Below are 10,512 nucleotides of genomic sequence, written 5' to 3' on the forward strand. Positions count from 1 at the left end.
AAGAAGGCCCCTGACTCACACCCGGAAGCAATGACTCTTCTCCACATACATGGGTCTGTTGGTGGGTATTCACTTCTGCTTCTGTTGGTATGATATAAAAGCAGCAGCTGAGAGAGGAAAACAGGTCTTAGGGTTCTTAACTGGGAATTTCTCCCTAGATTGTATTTACCCGCTGTCATCATGAGGAAATGCCTCTGGAGATATGCAGGGGGTTTTAACAAAAAGGAAAACATGTAAACCGGTAAATTAATAATTAATACCAGAGAGTGAGACATTGTATAACTGTCCCATTGTAACCAGATAAAGTAAAAAACTGTGTTAGAGTGTGGACCATTTCTTCAAATAAAACCATCCCACCCATTTGGACTGGGGTAACTTAAATGAATTAAACGCTATCCTCTCCTGATTTAGGGTAAGATTGCACGACTGCCACACCTCACTACAGGTACTAGAATCCTACGGGATCGCTGCAGCAAGATGTTGGAGATCTTCTACCAGTCTGTAGTTGAAGATCTGCTACCAGTCATTTTTTCCGTAAAAAATATTTCTTCCATGATTGTTACCCATTGGTTTTTCGTTGGTTGTGCGTCCTCACCCCAATTTCCTATTGAAAGCTTTCTTGCTGGATATTAGCATAATTTTGATCAACTATCTGTCACTTGCAATAATTTCGTCAGTGAATTTACATAAATAGAGTACCAAACTACTTTTAGAAACATCATAAGTAGTTATGCAAATGCCACTCTCGTCACATTAGTATACATACAAAGTGACAGGTGGTGTGACAGGTCACACCTACTACTACTTATGATAATGACTTCCTTTGATATGCTAATGACCCCCTTTGTTCGAGGTGTTATCGCGTGTAGGTGTGATATCACAGATAGGTGTGATATCCTTTGATGTGAGGGGGGTGAGGTGTTGTAACTTGCCGGTGTGATATCACATCGGCGTGTTATAAGCCTTTGATTTCAATCTAATTACCCTCTGAAGTCTGTCCTTTGATCAGTGTTTGTAACTAGTGTTAATTAAGGTAGTCTCTTTGAAGTTGTGTGAGACTGTCTCGCACCCCCGTCCTCCTCCAACCCCGTCCCCCTTCCTTTTGCTGTGATGCCAGAAGATAGTGAGGGGGTGGAGTTAGGTAAAAAAAAAAGAAATCCGTGCAAACTAGATAAAAAGCCTGTAATTTCCACTCACCAAGTCACCTAAGTGACAACTTACCGCCATCCGTCGGGAGCGCCAGTCAAGAAATGCATGCAGTATCTGTGCCGGGTTCAAACCCCTCCGTCTGAGGCTCTTCATGAAAAATGGAGTCTGGAAAATGGAGATGTTTGGGGTTATGTGTTCAACTATATGACGAATGAACTACATTTCTACAATCTGAAGAACGGAGAAACTTATGGGCCCCGCAGAAAAAGCAGTGAATAAAGAAACCATCGTGGATGCATTGTGGAGTCGTTCAGACATCGTACGTGCAATGTCCATGAAACCTGCAGCAAAAAGCAAAGAAACGCAAACTGTGGTCTGGATGTGTGAGACTGTCTCCCATCACACGGCTTGGAGAGCGGATAAAGAGAGGTGTATTTACTGGTGTTGAGCCCTGGATGATGTAAATAGTCCAAGTGCCATGGTTAACACAACATTACTTTTTTCATATTTTTCAACAAACTGTGATATTTGTTTTTTCTCTCCTTTTTCCATTATATTTTTGAATATACAGTGATTTTTATCAAAATACAACATGCAACTAATACATTATACAATATTACGACTTTTTGCGATATTTTCAACACAATATACTTGTACCTTTTTTTTTTGTAGGGCTTCAAAATATTTGGCATGTCATGCATAAAACCGGTGTCATCTTTCCTGAAACTGACGTGCTGTCCGTTTTACAAACAAGTTATTTTTCTGCTTCTTCACCCTCTGAATTTTCCTCCCCGTTCCGCTTCCTTCAGCCATCACAACAACAATCAAGTCAGATCTGTCAAATTAAACACCTCTTCCCAAAGTGTGACTTCCCTATTGAGGGGGTAGGGCAGTAGGGCCTAACATATACTAACATGCAGAACGTATGGTATGTTTGAAAAAGACTAACCATCTATCCAGTTCAAGCTGTCTTTAAGATGTGACATCGCGCTCTGACTTTTTCCCGTAAAATCGTGACAAACTATTACTTATTCTTAAATTTGACCTCTTGCTGCTTGGTTGAAAAATGATAGATGAAAAATAACTTTTTAAAAAGAGTCAAACAATGAGGGACATTATACGGGTGAAAGAAACTCTCATTTCTACAGATGACTCCCCCCACTCAACGCAATAAGTCCCACCCCACTCAGCAAATCATCCAAAACTAAGGACCCCACTAAGATGAACAGATTTTCTTTAAGACTGTGACTCTTAACCTGTTACGCACGGCCCGCCCGGTACCGGAAACAACGTCTAAGGAATCTTAATATTGAATAAAACTATGAATGTGTTATATCCATGTAACAGGAAGAAACTCAGCTAACTGATTTCTTTTTTTCAAAAAAAACCCACAATGCTAGCACTCAGCCTCTGAATTACCCAGGAGCGAAAAAATTTAACCTAAAACGGCACTTAAACTCACTCATAACTCCCTTATTACTTATCCTAGATACACAACCAACCACTCGTTTTTGGTGTCCTGGAGACACTGAATCTAGTGGTGCCCTCCTCAACACTCAGTGATAAACATTTACGACGCTATAAACGAAAGCGTACATCATAACATGTGGAGCTAAGTAGCTAGAAACGCTAACATGGCTTACCTTGGTCAAAACTGGTCTTCAATGGCATTAAAACGATAAAAAAACGATGCTGCAGTTAATCCATAGGTTCATCCTATGTATCTGTGCCTGCTTTGAAATTATTTCTGATAATCCATAAGCAATAAAACTGCTTTTTAGTTTCCAAATTCCAGAAGGAGAAATTCTTCCAATATGCTTTCAATTTCCAGACGCGCAGCCCCCACCATTTTTCTTTACAATGAGTGTGTATGTGGGCCTCCCCCTTCGATTCTATTGGCTCTAACGGTCAGAAAGGTGTGTCAACGATCAAAATCGACCAAGGGGGGCCAGAGATATAGAAAAAAAACTATTTTCACCCAAATCACCTCAGAGGTGGGGTGGTTTTGGCTAAACCTCTCTAAAAAGGTCAAATGTCACTTGTTTTGCATCAATCTTGATACAGGGTACTTATTATATGTTGTACTTTGGATTCCTAAAGCTTTTAGTCTACTAACCCATCATCCAAGGGTAGTTTTTACTATCTGTAAAAAATAATGTTTGGACGGACACTATAATTTACAGTTTTTTACTATGTAAAATCTGAATTTTCTTTAAAATAAAAAACATTTATATTGATTCTGACACTTCTACATCCAACTCACAGATGTAACCTTGCTTTGATAAAAGAAATTATTCATATAACCCTTTTAGAAGTTAAGTTGTAGTCATTTGTTTTGGGCATGTCATTTTCGAGCCTGAAACATGAAAAACAGGCTAGGTGCTTAACAGGTTAAAGGCACTCTGGGATTTTAGTAAGATACATGCAGCATCTGAAACATCTGCAACACATGCAACATCTGAAACACAGGCAACACAGGCAATACATGCAACATCTGAAACACATGCAACATCTGAAACACATGCAACATCTGAAACAGTTTTTCAAGCCTTATTGAAGAAACGAGGTATTGCACATTATGCAACAGCCAGTGACATGAAGGCGTGTGTGGTAGAGAGATTTAACCGTACGCTGAAAACTAAAATGAGGAGGTATTTTACAGCTAAAAAACACTCATAGATACATAGACGTCTTGCTTGAACTAATTGAAAGTTACAATAATAGTTATCACTGAAGTATTAAAATGACACCACTGCAGGTGACAAAGGAAAATGCAGCTCAAGTGTTTCGTAACCTGTATACCCCATCTAGCCATTGTAAAAAAGCTGCTACGAAAATGAACTGCAACATCTGAAACACATGCAACATCTGCAACACAAGCAACATCTGAAACATCTGCTACATCTGAAACATCTGTAACACATGCAACATCTGAAACACATGCAACACACACACACAACACACGCAACATCTGAAACACATGCAACATCTGAAACACCTGAAACACATGCAACATCTGAAACACATGCAACATCTGAAACATCTTCTCTTACTTTTGGATACAGTTTTATGTTTGTCAACTTTACAACTGATAGAAAGTTAAGTACTTTTTCTGAACAGATGTTCTTTAACCTGTTAAGTACCTAGCCTGTTTTTCATGTTTCAGGCTCGAAAATGACATGCCCAAAACAAATGACTACAACTTAACTTCTAAAAGGGTTATATGAATAATTTCTTTTATCAAAGCAAGGTTTCATCTGTGAGTTGGATGTAGAAGTGTCAGAATCAATATAAATGTTTTTTATTTTAAAGAAAATTCAGATTTTACATAGTAAAAAACTGTAAATTATAGTGTCCGTCCAAACATTATTTTTTACAGATAGTGAAAACTACCCTTGGATGATGGGTTAGTAGACTAAAAGCTTTAGGAATCCAAAGTACAACATATAATAAGTACCCTGTATCAAGATTGATGCAAAACAAGTGACATTTGACCTTTTTAGAGAGGTTTAGCCAAAACCACCCCACCTCTGAGGTGATTTGGGTGAAAATGGTTTTTTTTCTCTATCTCTGGCCCACCTTGGTCGATTTTGATGGTTGACACACCCTTCTGACCATTAGAGCCAATAGAATCGAAGGGGGAGGCCCACATACACACTCATTGTAAAGAGAAAAGGTGGGGGCTTCGCGTTTGAATATCTAGGTTAGAGTGGACCGGATCTTTCCTTCTGGAATTTGGAAACTAAAAAGCAGTTTTATTGCTTATGGATTATCAGAAATAATTTCAAAGAAGGCACAGATACATAGGATGAACCTATGGATTAACTGCAGCATCGTTTTATCGTTTTAATGCCATTGAAGACCAGTTTTGACCAAGGTAAGCCATGTTAGCGTTTCTAGCTACTTAGCTCCACATGTTATGATGTACGCTTTCGTTTATAGTGTCGCAAATGTTTATCACTGAGTGTTGAGGAGGGCACCATTAGATTCAATGTCTCCAGGACACCAAAAACGAGTGGTTGGCTGTGCATCTAGGATAAGTAATAAGGGAGTTATGAGTGAGTTTAAGTGCCGTTTTAGGTTAAATTTTTTCGCTCGTGGGTAATTCAGAGGCTGAGTGCTAGCATTGTGGGGTTTTTTTGGAGAAAAAAAATTAAAAAGATCAGTTAGCTGAGTTTCTTCCCGTTACATGGATATAAAACATTCATAGTTTATTAAATATTAACATTCCTTAGACGTTGTTTCCTGCAAATAATGCGTTTTTCCGCCCGATACCGGGCGGGCCGTGCGTAACAGGTTAAGACTGTGACTCTTAAGGGCATTTTAGTAAGACAATCCAGTTTTCTGGAAATAACTTAAATGATTTCTGTTTACTATGATTTGAAGACTATAGTTTTTTTAAATGTAAAAACACTTTTTTTTTGTGCAGAATTTCATATTTACAATTTATTGTTTTCACCCCATAGGAATCAATAATGCATTTATACTGATTGCAACATCCCCAGGATCTTCTCCAGCACAGAATCCCCCAGATGAAGGGAAATATTATAATGGAGTTTTTGCACTTCGGCCAAAGTATTCATGTGTATGCTGTTTTTGACACAAAGATGCATTACATCTACAAACAGAGCATACAATGCGAGCACATGATACACTTTTGGTGTTTGTTTCATTTCTTCGGTAATGTTACAGAATGTTTCGGAAAATGAAGATTCCAGTACCACTTTAAATGTTTCGTTTACAATCGTTTCCCAATGACCCGGAATAGTACTGCCAGAATGAACGATATCCAAAATGTCTTCTAGTTTACAAACTTCAGCCATTCTGTTTACACGGGGATCACTACTCATTCTGTTTTCAATCGTCATCAACAACACACTTATTAAACAGGTATTGACTGCATTCTGATAAATATATACCGATTGTTTTCCATAGTAGTTACCCATTTTTATTTTACTTTAAAAAAAAGTCAAAGTATCGGGAAAAATAAATAAATAAAAATCCCTGGCTTCAATCAACCGCTGGTTATTAGTCTTCTTCTTCTCCATCCAGCTCGGCATGGATCTTTTCAAGTCTCTCCTTGAGGCGTCTGCAGTTTTTGAGATTGTGCAGAAAAGCCTCCGAAGCGCCTTGGATCCTCCATTCAGCCGTGTAAATGTTTTTATCATTAAGACTCTGGTCAATCACAGTAATGAAGTCGGCGAGCCAAAGTCTTTTCATTAACGCGTTGTAATTGTTTCTGAAGAAATATTCTGGAATGTCATTCAGACAATCGTGTTGCCTCTGGCCGGGGTGACTGACTCGGCATCCATTGCAGATTTCTTCTCTGTACCGATGCAACACCCTCTCCAGAATATCAACCAACTCCGATTTCACTATGTTCAAAAACAGAGACGTCTTGGCCCCAGGAGTAACATCAGCAGCAGTAGTACTGCAAGATTTAGGTGTCCACAATGGTGGTGATGATGGTAGTCCAGGAGTTTGTTCCTGGCTGCAACTCGCGGGGGGAGACTTGGTTTTTCTCAGCTCCCTGGCTAGTTTTCAACGGTTGTCTTAGTGGGGTCCTTCATTTTAGATGATTTGCTGAGTGGGGGGTGGACTTATTGCGTTGAGTGGGGGGAGTCATCTGTAGAATTGAGAGTTTTTAGAAAGTTCTTTAACCTGTTCCACTCTGAGCCTGTTTTTCAGGTCTCAGGCTCGAAAATGACATTCCCAGAACAAATGACCATATCTTCCCTTCTAAAAGGGTTAAATTAATAATCTTTTCTCAAAGTAATGATAAACCTGTGAGTTGGATGTAGAAGTGTCAGAATCAATATAAATGTTTTTTATTTTAAAGAAAATTCAGATTTTACATAGTAAAAAACTGTAAATTATAGTGTCCGTCCAAAAATTATTTTTTACAGATAGTGAAAACTACCCTTGGATGATGGGTTAGTAGACTAAAAGCTTTAGGAATCCAAAGTACAACATATAATAAGTACCCTGTATCAAGATTGATGCAAAACAAGTGAAATTTGACCTTTTTAGAGAGATTTAGCCAAAAACTGGGCCATCTGGGGTCATTTGGGTGGATTTGACCTATCTCTGGCCCCCCTTGCTCGATCTGGTTGGTTGACATACCCTTGTGACCGTTAGAGCCAATAGAATCGAAGGAGGGAGACTCACATAGACATACATTGTAAAGAAAAAATGTTGCCGCTTCGCGTGTGGAAAGCGAAACTAAACTGGAGGAATGTCTCCTTCTGGAGTTTGGAAACTAAAACGCAGTTGTATTGCTTATGGATTATCAGAAATAATTTCAAAGAAGGCACAGACACATAGGATGAACCTATGGATTAACTGCAGCATCGTTTTTTTTATCGTTTTAATGCCATTGAAGACCACTTTTGACCAAGGTAAGTCATATTTACATGTTTAGCTTCTTGGCTCCACATGTGATGATGTACGCTTTCGTTGATAGCGTCGCGAATGTTTATCACTGAGTGTTGAGGTGGGCACCGTTAGATTCAGTGTCTCCAGGACACCAAAAAATAGTGTTTGGTTGTGCATCTAGGATAAGTAATAAGGGAGTTCTGAGTGAGTTTATGTGCCTTTGTCGGTCCCGTTTTTTCGATCGAGGCTAATTCAGAGGCTGAGTGCTAGCATTGTGGGTTTTCTTTGAAAAAAAAAATTAAAAAGATCAGTTAGCTGAGTTTCTTCCCGTTACATGGATATAACACATTCATAGTTTTATTCAATATTAAGATTCCTTAGACGTTGTTTCCTGCAAATGACGCGTTTATCCGCCCGGTACCGGGGGGGAAGGCGTGAAACAGGTTAAGCTTTGTAGCTTTTTCATCTATCATTTCCAACCAAGCAGCAAGAGGTCAAATTTAAGAATAAGTAATAGTTTGTCACGATTTTACAGAAAAAGTCAAAGTATAGTTTGTCAGAAAAAAAATATATATATATGGAAAAGTCATTGTGTACAATAGTGTGTTGAAAAACAAAAACAAAAAAGAAAACTCAATTCATTACAAAATAATGAATATTTTACCAAGTTATAAAGTTTTGCATCCATTAAAGTGTAACTATAAGTATCTTTGTAGGAGAAAAAACAAAAAAATAATTTAAGTTATTTCCATAAAACTGGATTGTCTTACTAAAATCCCAGAGTGCCTTTAAGAGTCACAGTCTTAAAGAAAATCTGTTCATAAAAAGTACTTAACCTCTTAAGCCCGGCGATCCCCCCATTGGACCCCTCCCACTTTTTTTTTTTTAGATAATGTCTCAGGGCTTCTTAAATTTATGAAACTATTAATGTGTAGCACTCTCATAATAATAATAATCTCAGCTAACTGAAGATATGAACCATTTTTAGCTAAAAGAAACACAACAGTAATACCAAGCCTTAGAATTAGCATTTTGCGAAAAAATGCTAACTAATGCTAACGGAGTTTTGCACAGCACTCACTCTCAAAATGCCCTTATTACTTATCGTAACTGCACAAACAAGATATCCGATTAAAGCTGAGACTCCACATATTCCATACATGTAGTGTCATCACTGTACGACCCCGAATTTGCGGAGCTTTCAGCCAGAAAAGAGAAAGTAAACAACATCCGGTTTCAAAAATATTACAATAATTACATCTTACCTTTTTTGATTTGTGATCAAAAGTTGTGTTCAACGGAATAAAAACGCCGCTCAAGGTTAATCCAATGTGTCTGTGTCACGTAGATTTTTTTACTGATAATACATCATCATATTTATGGCAATAAACTGGGTATAAAGTTTTGCAGTCAAGGCTTGTACTTTCAGATGTGCTTCCTTTGTTTCTCTATTACCTCCGCAATGGTAATGTTTACGTAGATTTTGGAACTGCCCATCGGATTCTATTGGATCTAATGGTTAAGAAAAAGGTGTAAATCACTCAAATCGACCAATGGGTTCCATAGATATGGTCCTGCGTAAAGTATAAATTGTGAATGCCAGCGGCACACACATTACGCAGCAGACTCTACGCAGTGTTTACTACGTAAAGAAGAGGAATTGCAGCAGGACCCAGAGCGCACAGAGCGGACAGCAGATAACGGAGCAGACTACAAGATTGGCGTTTAGGACTTTTGCTATACTTGCTCTATACTTGTAATAATGGCTTGCAGGAAAGAGATGCTTACGACTTTACAGGCAATGGAAATGGTGACTAATGCTGACAGCGATGCAGACATGTTACCTGTTGATTCTGAGTCAGACGACGAGGACCTTTTGCAGCCAGAACGGAACCCGGAGCGTTGTGACTCTGATGATGAAATTCCACCACGGGAAAGGTATGTAATCTCTCTGTTTTTATCTATTACTTAGTTATTTGGTGTACGATTATTCATATAGTTAATAAATAATAATACAGCGCTATAATAAAACTATTATTTTCTGCCTTGCTCATGAGAGTAACAGCTGGCGAAATTACAGCCTCGCCTACTGATTTTAATTTAACCATATATCGATCGTCGATTTCAAATGTGTGCTCTAAAATGGTGTTTATAAATGACTATTATCATTATTATAAGCAAGACAATAAATGGCAAAAATATGTAGAAAATAAACGTATTTAGTTGGAGTTTAGTTCTGTGGGAACATCATTTTTAGGAGACAGGGTTGGCATGTTTACTGCCAAGGAAACAGGAATTACAGGAATTAATCTAATCTCTTGGTTTTTCCACATTTCTTTTCAAAGTGATGTAGATGAGAATGAAATTGCTCTATAGTCACTAGATATGTTGCCTTCACACACTCAAAATGGCATGTTTACTGCCAAGGAAACAGGAATTACAGGAATTAATCTAATCTCTTTGTTTTTCCACATTTCTTTTCATAGTGATGGAGATGAGGATGAAATGGCTTCACCACTGCCTACTTTCACCCAGCCCACACCTGCCACACCTGCCTCACCATCACATTCCTCCAGAAAGAGATCTGCACCAGTATTGGCCACTCAGCCTGCATCCAAAAAGCCCTCACTTCCAAAGCTACCATCGTCTGGTGATGCATCTGTCAACCAAAGGAAGCGTGGCCGAGGTGGGGCTCCCGCTCCTCAGCCAGGAAAAGGAAAAGCATCAGATAAATGTGTAAAACGCAGGAAGCGTGGCCGAGGTTCTTCCTCTTCCAGAATGACAGAAGAAGAACTCGGGTGGCACAACAGAGAGGAGAATGACCAAACACCAGAGCCACTGAATTTCACACCAGCCAGGGTCCCAGGCCCAGCGCTCGACCCCACTGTAGCATGGTCTCCCCTCTCCATTTTCAGACTTTTTTTTAGCGCTTCAGTGGTTCATACAATCATTTCCAACACGAACGCCAACGCCCTGAAAAGACTGCAG

This window comes from Trematomus bernacchii, unplaced genomic scaffold (assembly GCF_902827165.1).
Source record: "Trematomus bernacchii unplaced genomic scaffold, fTreBer1.1, whole genome shotgun sequence".
Classification (NCBI taxonomy): Eukaryota; Metazoa; Chordata; class Actinopteri; order Perciformes; family Nototheniidae; genus Trematomus; species Trematomus bernacchii.